The 12,268-nt window shown below is 31.1% G+C and overlaps 1 protein-coding gene across 7 annotated transcripts in view; it reads left to right on the top strand.

Annotated features, from left to right (window-relative positions):
* Positions 1 to 12,268, top strand: part of LOC111027871 (voltage-dependent T-type calcium channel subunit alpha-1G) — a 262,059-nt gene that overhangs the window by 41,367 nt on the left and 208,424 nt on the right. The gene's annotated exons all lie outside the window — the stretch shown is intronic.

Genomic DNA, 12,268 nt, shown 5'->3' with positions numbered 1-12,268 from the left:
TTTTAAAGAATTTGGGAAAATGAACGAAAAAGATGATTCAGATTTAAAGACAATAACAGAATTGTTGGAAAAGCTGTCTGGTAAAACGTATGAGGACATTAAACAAAATATTCTCGAATTGGAAGATCAGAAAAACACTGCAAACCCTCAAGAATCATTAGCTACAAATCAAAAAAAAATTCAAAAATCTAAAGTATTATTATCTATAGAAAACGCAATCACTGCAGTATTGGCTCTAGCAAGAAAAAATGAGAGTGTAGAAAAATGGAAAAACAATACAGTTTTTAAACTCGAATCCTTACAAAAGAATCAGAATAGCGAATATTACATGAATTTGCTAACTAATAACTTCGATGTAACTTATTCATTGGTAGGTCAGTTTGAAAAACATTTCTTAGATGAAATTGATAAAATTAAATTTATTAATGGTGGAACCGAGGTTTTTTTCTCTAATGAATGTTAACTTTACAAAGATATTAACTTTGCACTAAATTGTATATTTATTTTTAATATAATCATTTTCATAATATGTTCATACTGTTCTTCGTCAGTTTTAGTTGAATAGTTATCATTCATAAAGTCGTAATAAAAAAAATAATACATCATAAATCATAATCAGTCATTATACATTCACGGGTACTACTGACTGTAATTAAAAATATTGTACTGATCATCGATATGAAATAAAATAATAATAATTACATTTTAGCATAGTAATTTGTTAATATACGTCAGGCCAATGAAGCGATTTTGCTGAGACTAAATAATTATTATGATTTGATTACAACTGTAATAAGACATCGCTTCTGCTACGAAGAATGGAGAGTCCTGCTGCTGTCCTAGAGTTGGCAGAAGCATTAAAATATATATATTGGTCTTAAGTGGATAAGCAACGGCTGTAACACGGACATGTGCACTATTTTATATTTGTTTTTAACTATTAATAAAAAAGTTTCTGACCAAAATTATTTGTGTTGAACTTTTCTTATGCTATACCATTCAGTTAAATTAATTATATGAGTAATGAACCCATAAGATGCTTGATGTCTCGTGTCAATTAAACGAGCCCTAAATTTAATTTTTAATTATTTTTTACACTCCAGTAAAAACAAAGACGTATATTCGTTATAATATTCTATTATATTTCCTCATATATAACCTCATATGTTTTTTTAAGCAGTTACCATAATATTTGTAAATACTGCTTAGCCCGTATATTTCATAAAAATTGGTAAGCAATCTTTGTCGCTGGTTTTAGATTGCTCTTCTCGACTTAGGTAAAGTTGCACAGTAAACAACTACAAGTATTTTGGTTTCAGGTTCCATAAACTTTGTCGATGGTATGCCTTTATTGTCCCAGAAAACTGTGGCCATCATGTGGCGGTGCGAGTTAAAACTGTATTCTACGCGTTGTTACGGAAAGTATTAAAACAATACAGAACGAAATCGGTCAAAATTCGGCATGTTATATGATAATAATGTACCAGTTACAAGCCTAACGATAGAAAGGGGAAGGAGGGGATTTCCTCAGTGCCCAGACATTTTAAGAGGGTCCGAAAATTTGGGACTTCTCAATTTTAAGCAAAGAAACAATTAAAAATAGGAATTTGATAAACAATATTGGAAAAATTTAATTCATAACAGTCACGTGACAAAGTAAATAATAGTTGGTAAAAAATAATGGGGCTCCCAAGGTATTACCTCCGGCCCCGGCTTCTTTTTAAACTGCCCTGAGTGGTCGTGACATTTAGCAACGTGCTAACGAAGTTCTCGTAGTAGTGTGAATGAAACGTTACATCAGAGGCTGGTTTTGAGGTAAATAAATAAATGAATAAATAACCAAACCGCGTCGTTGCAGGGGCTTGCTCACGGGAGGGATGAGTGTGTCATATCCCCCATTTACCTTATTTTTGTCATATCAAATAATATATGATAAAGTAATTAATGTTGTATAACATTCAAGCGTGGTAAAAAATGCATACCCCCTCCTCAATTTTAAAAAAGCTGAGCACGCCACTGTTATAGTGTTCATGAGATTATTAAAGATACGAACGTTAATCGAAAGACGGACCCCAAATCCCTAGAAGCTTACATTATTTTAAAAAGCTAAGAAATACAAAAGAAACAGTCATTAACTCGGAGAGTATGATGGCAAGACGATAGTTGTTTTTTGTGGTTTTTGCGATGAAATTCATTTTCAACCTTTTTATTACACGACGATAACCGTTGTTAACCTGGAGATGGACGATTCGTCAACCAAAACACACTTGATATAAATATATAATACATATTTTTGAAGCGTTTGTCGTTGGCCAGTAAATAGTGCGGTAACACATGTACCAACTTAACTTCTTTGAGAAAAGAGTTATGTTTTAGGGTTTTAGGTCATAGATAGCAAAACATATGTGAGTAAACGTATTAAAAAAAAGTAAATATGTGCACAAACTGGTTGCAGCCGGTTGTAATGAGTGTCAATTAAGAGGACGCCACACCCGCATGTGTTGTCTCCGTCTTACAAACGCGTAACATGCCAAATTTACGATCAGCAGTTCAAGTTTTATGCCGTTAGCTTAAAAATTAGAGTAAATCGGCCTATTGTGAAACTTGATGGTAAGAACATTATCTGTGTTTTGTTGAAAGTTTTTTACGATACGTCAGTTTTTAAGCGAGGTATGCTTGTATAAAAAATGTAAATTAAAAATGCTCATAACTCACTTAAAAACTGAATTTTTGTAAAAAAAACTTCCAACAAAACACAGATAAAGTTCTTAACATCAAGTTTCATAATAGGACGATTCACTCTAATGTTTAAGCTGACGGCATAAAACTTGAACTGCTGAGCTTAAATTTGGTATGTTACTCGTTTGTAAGACGGAGACAACACATGCGGGTGTGGAGTCCTCTTAAGCGATTCCACAAAGTGCTGCCCAACGTGGTGCTCGAACCTACGACCTCCAAGATTACGAATCTTGTGCTCGACCGACTGAGTTGTTTATGGGCCAAAATAACAGTGGTAATTATAGTGGTTAAAAAGTAATGAGTACTAATTTTTATTAAAAAACATGCAATTATTTAAATAAATTAATGTATACGAATTAGGTTTTGTAATAAACTCCAAACGAAATATATAGGTATATCAAAGTTGTGATGTGGAAGAATATATTCAATCTATGGTGTGAGATGTTGATTTTTTTAATAATTATTAGAGTTAGATCACCAGATAAATATAAAACCGTGTTCAGAAAACTATTTAAATAGCTTCTCAATAATAGTATTATCCAAGTATGCACATAATTAAACGATTATATTCTTATTTATAAAATTATAATTATTATGATTTGTGATAAAATCAACTAAGTATTATGAAATTTGGATATATAATATGAAGACGCTAATCAACTGTAATTATTATCTATTAGTGTTAAGTCTAATACTATAAAGATTCGGCATACAGTATTATCTAGTCAACAGATGTAGTTTGGTTTAACCTTGTTTGATTCAATATTCTGTTTATGTGACAAATGTTGTTCCAAAAGTTAAAATGAAAGTTAGTTTTATAACGAACATAGTCATAGTTAGTTTTATTTTCAAAAATGTTGTGTTTTGATGTTATAAAAAATTATTGCTATTCAAAGTTCATATTGCTACCGTTAAAATAAACAGTTGTATAATGACAAACTAATTTAGTGTAATCTGTATATATATCATATACTATATTTTTACACATCATTTTAAATGCAGGTAGGAAATTTGAAAACAAAAAGCATAATATGTAAAATAATTATGATTTGATTAAATAGCCGAAAAAAATGGTGGCATATTTTATATAAATTAATTAGTGTGCATTTTAAAAATTAAATCCTAAAAAACTTAAGTTTTCAAATTAATATAGAACTGCTGGTATTTTAATATTAATTATTTAATAGTCCTTATTTTTGGTTTTTATCCATATGAATTTATTTCATAAACCTACGAGACGTAGCTCTTGGTTTGAGGTTGGATTTTCAATAATAACAATAATCTAAATTATACATTTCGTGGTTTTAGTTTGTCCCCTGTAAGCCATTAAACCATTTATTTTCATAAGGTACTTTAGTACTTATTACACAAGCTGGCTGTAGTTGATATATCGAAATGAAAAGATTGGCTTCTAATAGGGAAGAATTGAAAGCCAGATTTGCAACGACAAGGCAAGGCCTTTAGTAGAGAAGAAGAAGTACTTATTAGTTTATATGATATAAATTATAAATTACTTAAAATAACACATTTTTGTATAAATATTAAATTATAGTATGTTACATTTATAAAAATAATATTTTAGTAAGTAATATCTAGTCATCAATATTTTATTAGTTTATTTATATGAAAATAATTGTATACATCTATCTAAGAGTAGGAAGTGCACAATTTTTAGCATTTCGTTTTTCATATAAGTGATAATATAGCTATGTATAAGTACCCAGTTGGTTAAAATCAATTTTTGTTTCGATATGCGTGTTTTAAATGTACAACTTGTACAAAAACAACAAGAATAACACTGTATCCAAATTTTCACGTTTCACACTCACACGAGTAATGTTTTGTGGTCAAAATTAATTTCTAAAAAAATAAAATTACTTTCAATAGACCGGAACCGGAAGTTCAGATACCTATATTTATATAATATATTCTTGTCAATATGCAATCTATAGATACACGCGTACATATCACATGTACTACAGTAATATATGACGTGTATTATCTATAGATATATCGACTTGGTTAGGAAGTCGGTATGAACAGTGATATAGGAAAGTCGGGGTCAAAGTCGGTCGGGCGTGGGTCGCGGGTCGCATTATAGAGTATAGAGGGCAATGGGATAACGGATTGTGTGTGGAGGCGGTGCTTCAGCAGCAGCACCAGCAGATAGCCGCGTGCGGGTGTGGTGGGTGGTGGGTGGATAATGAGGAACAGCAAGACATGGCAGGTCTGCCCCGTTTATATTTACTGCGGGGTTGTCATCCCGGGTAATGGCAGCACGGGACTATCCTATATCCGTGGTCGTCTGACGAGTGCATGGTCCTAAAACCCCTACCCACTTGCCTCCTCTGCTATAGACTTTATATAGGTACAACGGTATACGTATGGCCAGTACGAGATTCGCAGTACTGCGATATACCACCGGCTCGTCCTAATTCGGAAAGTGCCAGCTACACCTGCACCGGTAACGGGATATGACATCGGATGACAAAGGCCGAATCTCCCAGAGGAAACGGTATCGACTGCAGCTAACGATTATCGCAGTGAGGTATAAGTTGTACAGGAGTGGGTTTGTGTGGATCCGTGTCAAGCCCTACCTGCCCAAACGCTATACCTATACCTAAACCTATACCTACCCACCTACGTTCTACTGACATGTTATGGGAAAAGTTTTCGTCTCGGTAGAAAGTTGAATCCTTAATTACCATATTTTTAGGGCGTACGGTTCCTAACATACTGATTTCGTTAGTTATAACCCTAATATTCCGCAAAACGTACGCGTGGTGATAATAAACAATGGCTGTGATTTGGGAATTTAAATGGACCTAACAATTTTATTTTCCTGCTGTAAAATGTCGAAGATATATTATTATGGAGAACGGTGCAGGAACGGCATTTCAGTTTTTGAAATGTTTGTGATCAAATGTTTGCAGGCCAATTCATTACCGGTGGCACAATACATTTGATATAGCCATTTACTGTACCCGTACATACCTGTAGTAGGAATTAGATAAATTTAAAAGATGAATAAAAATGCGAATTTCTTGTTAATATGTTTGTGGAAAGTTATATATTTTTTTTTATTTCTTATTCCTAGGACTTTGCCCTATGTCCATTGTCCGTGTCCTATAGGTGTAATTTGTAAAAACGAAAACGTTGTTCCTTGAACAAAATGCTTGTTTTATTTTATTTCTGTTATATATAATATAATACATTTTGATTGTAATAACTATTTTATCTTCAACCAAGGTAGTTGGTAAATTGCCGGACTACAGCGAAAGTGTATTTGAAAATAAAATAAATACGAAATACTTACTAATCAACTATCAGATTTAAAACATATATAGGAGCTTTTATTTATTTTCTTGAGACTAAAATATATAACGGTATAAGAATACAAAAAATAGGTGTGGATTAACTTTTTGATGCCCGGGCCCCTTACCAAATGATTTCCCTCCCAAAGTTTTCCCTTCAAACCTCTTTGAGCCGGCATCAGGTGTTTGGGTGGGCGATCACTGACGAAGAGAGCAAAGAGTAAAATTAAAATTAAACCCATCACCAATCACCCATGGCTTCTGCTATCCAATTTCAGAAAACATACACGATCGAAAAATATATTAAGTGTGCCTACTATATGATATCGTGGTCGCAATCTGACGTTTTCTCGGGATTAATTATTAAACCTCACCGCTACTCAGACGGAGGTAGTGTGGTGTTTTCCGTTTGCGGCGGAAATCGGAGAAGCTCAGCGTCAAAGCGTCTGTCACGTGAGTTCCAATCGTCCACGTATATTTACGGTCGAGCGGATGTGATGATATACGACCCCAGACGGGAGATGCCTTTGCTTGTTGACCCTCTGAGCACATACCTAATCATCTGGACTTTAGTGGTCGTTTTAGAGTACAGACGTTTCAGAAAACGTATACCTATTATGCGAACAATGTGTCAATACATTTGTCGCAAAATGTTGCCAAAAACTCGAAATACGAGTTATTAAATCATATTATTAATATATCCCCAATAGAATAACAATAAAAATATTAAATACTTGTAAATAAAAAGGAGAAAATCCTAGTATACTATAACACGAATTAATTAATTTATGATGGTTATGATGGTTAGTGTTAAAAATTTAAAATATAAATTAGGTTTAACAAATGATTTTTTAAGTTTATAAACAACATGATACTATTTCTATTAAATGTTGACACTCTGAAACTTAACGTTTTAAGACATATATGTACAATCTTTTTCTAAGGAACACATCTACCTATAATGGCCTTTGTCGAGAATTCACTACTATGTATAACATAAGAAGATACCTATTAGATTTTCGCATACCAAGTAAACTTAGGTTGGTACTCATCGTCGATCATAATTCACAATAAATAATAATATTACATTAATATTCACTAATAATATATTTTTCAAATAATTCATGTTTTTAGGTATTCTTAATTTGCATCTCCGAACATTAATTAAAAAATATAATACTCACGATGTAACAGTGACCCAGAAGTCTGAACAAAAAGCAGTAAGCACTAATTATAATTCTTGAAAAGCATATTTACTTATGTCGAAAAATATGTAAGATACACGCAAATCGAATATTTCATACTCTTCTTTAGTTCCTATTATTTTGATATTTATATAATATTTTTTTAGTCAATCCATCAGCGAAATCGCATCCCACATATATATATATATATATTAATTTCATATAGCCTGAATATTATAATATTCTAAAAAACAAATTTAATAACGGTATGAAATATAATATAATATCGTGATATAAAATATAGAACTTTTAGTTTTTTAAACGTTCGAACTTTAATCGAAACCTTGCAATATTAATAAATACTATGTTTGAGTCCAAGCACCGTTATTACCTAACGACGATTTTATGAGTAAGCGATATATAACTATAATGACAGTGGAGCTTCGATCTTTGGATTTTCTCGATGAAATCGATCCATTGGGTGAATTGTCCAAATCAAGTCGATAGTACAGTGAGAGCGAATTTGAGCCTCTTTTGTTGTTGCCTTATCTACTCATTACTATTACCGTGGTAACAATTATTACTACTATTATCGTGGTAATGATTATTATTATTATTATCATCGCCGCCGAATCAGAGCGACTGATATACGGTGGTTTCATCTTATGTATTTATACGACAGTTTCACATTTTATATTGTAAAAAGTGTCTTTAGACCATAGACCCTATACTACTAGACAAGAACTGTGTATAACAACAGCATTACGAGCGGCGTAGTTAACAACATCTTGCAGTGGTGCAGGCTGTCTTTACGGCAAAATACAGTGATGTAGCCTGGTCTTTACGACAATATATACCTACAATAATCTAAAAATCTATATATATATTACCCTAATATCCCTTAATTCCTCGTGTTCGAGTAATCGAGTAATCAAAAACCGCTATCTATGCATAGGCGGAGATTTTGTGAAATATTAAGGGGGGCTCAAATATTTGATGACAAACAGACCCGTGGGGGCATCGCCCCCACACCCCCAACAAATTAATTTTTATATTAGATCACTCATAAAAAATTGTTCTCGTTGACTCGTTATCATAACAACTTAAATAGTTACAAACATAAAAAAAAAGAATAATTAATAAACGATTTAAATTTTAAATTTAAATATTTCAAACATATTTGAACTAAATTATTTATTAAAAATCTAAATCACAATCTCAAAAGAAATGTATTCCCAAGAACATCAAACAATAAGTAAAATATAATTTAGTATAAAATGGTCAATTCGGTTAACGATTCATTCAATCGCGATAAACTTTACGATAGGTTTAATACAGCTATAGCGATAGTCCTATAATAGCTATCGCTTCTCGAGAATCAACAAGAATTATGAAAAGAAATAATATTTTTCCCATCTAAAATAGAATGGTATAATATGTTATTCATTATAGATGGCCAATTGGTACAAAATATGTACAATATTAGATATATAAACATTAAACACAATATAATATTATTATGAATTGTGACTTAATTGTTCGGTATGTTACCGTAAATAATAAATTGGTAAATAGTGTGTATGTAATGTACTAGGTACACTTATATAATTGTGAATATAAGAATATAAAATAATGAAAAAAGTTCTGCAAACTGTACAAAATTACGGTATTGTTTGTTTAATATTCTTAGGGGGTCTTTAACTTCAAATCATTTATTTTTGGGGGACTAAGCCCCCGTAAGCCCCCCCCCCCGATCTCCGCCTATGATGTTGTTACGCAATCCATACACTCGTTGCTTGTCTAGTAGTATAAGATCACACGATAAAAATACTCTCATCATTGTAAAACCAAACGCTTCGCTCAAAATCTCGAAAAAACGTAAAATGAATAATATTCCGAGTTTACAATAATAAAACACAACTACTGTGACCTTCGCCGTAATCCGTGGATCTGGTCTATATTACGCAAACTGTCCGCATCAAGTCGAGTAGTGAACGACCGAGTTTGAACCGCGGTCGTTGTTCTGTTTTACCCATTACTATTACCGTGGTAATGATTATTATTATTTATGTTGTTATCAGCCGAATCGAAGCCCCCCCCCCCCCGGCCCCAGCGACGGATACGGTGGTTTTATCTTATTACGACAGTTTCACATCAGCTGTAATAATATTGCGGTACGTATAATACAATAGTATGTACACAATATTATATTATAATGTGCGATTTAATGCTCAAACAGTGTGCGAGAGAATACCTGCGACCGATAATAATAACATAATACTTCAATAACATAATGCCAGAGTACCTATTGTTTACAGTAGAGACGGTGTCACATTAGTATGATACGTTATATTACAGTAGCTCTCAGGTTGATTTTCGCATTGGCGGCAAACAACGAACGTCGTTTTTGAGGTGAGTCAAAAACAAAAAAAAAAAAATATTTCTCCGACGTACATTATTTATATTTTTTAGAGCACTGATATCATATTTTGTTGTGCTCTCTCCGGCTTACAATTTTTTACCACACTATTCATGGCCTGTTGTTTCTAATCAGAGTCATTCCATTCAGTGAGAGAAAATAAACTATACTCAATCTGGAGAATGCATCCACGCACACTTTCATTGGACGATATAATGGCTTTGTTTTGTATTCGTTTTGTTATCACTTATAATTATAATTGCAAAAAAATACTATATTTCATAAAACAACTTTATCTTTAAAAAAATAACAATAAATAAACCGAGGTCGGATAAATCGCAATTCTCTGAATTTCGTTAACAATGAAAAATCTGTATTTTAATATTGTGAAGTTGGAATATTATTTATTTCACGTTTATACGAGATTCTGAGAGGGGCGATTGGTTTTACAATGATGTGAGTTTTTTTGTCATTTATTCATTTTTTTATTGTGTGTCGGAAGACATTTTTTACGGTGATAAAACGCTCTAATCTTCAACTTTGACGGTGGTTTCAGGTACAAAATTGCATCAAGTTGATACTTAAGGGGGTTAAAAGTAAAAATTAAGATAATTATTTATAACACAATCAAAGAAAAACAAAAGGAAAAAAACCAAGAAAAATCACTTTGATGTATTATAGTGAGTTGTATATGTCAAGTATACATCGTCATTGAGTTGGTAACTGTAAATAACTGTAATGCACTTAATTTGGAATCAATCATAAATATTTTAGTATACGATGAAAAACGATGTTCAGTGGAGACTTTTACAACAGCGATCTGTTGGCATACATTAATGAATCTATTTTATTATTTACGTCTTAAATTGTTTTTGTTTATGTAATTACTTGTTTTTTCATAACTGCTTAAATTATCATTTAATATCCACATTTTTTAGATATTTAGATTTATATTTTAATTTTATACATATAACATTTGCCATTTAGAATTTGTTTTCTATAAATGTTGATAAAATGGTTATATTCTGTCAAACAGCTTGAAAATTTAAAACAAGAATCCACATAAGTTAATATATTATTTAGGTTAGTATTAAGCTATTTACATCATTAACCAATTACTACAGTTCTAGGGATACTTCTACGTTGTTATTGTCTTTTAAGTTAATAACAGTTAGTAATATTAAATTAAACATAAGTCTAATAAGTAATAAGTAATAATTATTATTGTGTTACAAATTCTGTATGTTTTTGGCCGTAATTATTTCAACTTACCTCTTTACTAATAGAAAAATAAATAATTTTAATAACAATATTTAGAAATATAGACTGTTTCTGCTCTGAATTGATTTTCGCATGTAATGATTTATCACTGAATTAAAATTGAACACATCCATTACATTAGTCTATTATACAATGACGACGTACATTCAAAAACTATGCATTAGAACGATTTAAAAAAAATATATAGATTGGTAGTTTTAATTAGTAATATAATGTTAGTACAATTTTTCAAGAGAGTAGTTTAATTATAAAAAAATAAAAAAGTACGAGAACGCTTTTTAAAGTTCTATATTCCTCATAAATAAAATCCAATTTCGTTACACGATGTGGCATTTTTTAAATATACTTAAATATTGAATATTGTCAGTGTTAATAGATTATACGAAACAAATTGAACGGATATCATTTATCTAACTAATACAGGTCCACTCACAACTATTTTTTAATTTTTATAATTTATCAATATTTTTTTAAATCTCTATCATTCATCCAAATCTAATTAAATGTTTCCATCTGTACTTTTGAATGGTTTATTGTTTACAACTTATAGTCAGTACATTAATTCTTATTATATCACTGTATAAACTTTACTAAATTTAATTATAGTTTAGTAATTTTGTTGTTCGTCACATACTTGGTTATACAATAAATTTCAAAAGTTTGATCAAGTCCGTATACATACTTGATAGCACTTATAACATTTCCTTAATTTTTAGGCTTCATTTTTGGAATTGTATTTTCAAATTATTTTTGATTCAATTTCACTTAAACTTACACGTGTTGGAAATAATTTAATCACTCAAATTTAAATTATATACGCATGTTTAAATACTAAGATAATTTAAACAGAACTACGTATTAAGCAAGTTGAATAATAAAACAAAGTTTAAACATAATATTACGTCTATGTTGTTAAGTATTAAAAAAAATGAATTCCCCAACCACATATAAAATATACAAATGTAACAAAGGTTACTGTTACACAGTTTGAACAAAACAAACCTAGGCCAAAATTGTTAGGAATGTCAAAACTTTAAATGGGCTCGTTTTGATGAATCGAGACTTAAGGATACAATATCACAATAACATAGTGAAAGGGTTGCTAATATAATACAGTTCATATTTTTATATATTTTGATCTGGGCCGTCCCTATTAAGGAGGGTGCAGGGCCCATACAACTTGGGTCTTGTGTTCGGAAAAAAAATGGAAATTGTTTTAAAGACTTATATTATTTCATTACAATTAAAAGTGTATATCTCGCGATAAAATGAAAAATAAATTTCTCAGAACTAAAGTATCGATATAATATTTAATACATAAATAGCTATAG

The sequence above is a fragment of the Myzus persicae genome, unplaced genomic scaffold, assembly GCF_001856785.1.
Source record: "Myzus persicae strain clone G006 unplaced genomic scaffold, MPER_G0061.0, whole genome shotgun sequence".
NCBI classification, from domain to species: Eukaryota; Metazoa; Arthropoda; class Insecta; order Hemiptera; family Aphididae; genus Myzus; species Myzus persicae.
The sequence above is the reverse complement of the archived record's forward strand: the minus strand, read 5'-3'. Positions and strand labels throughout refer to the sequence as shown.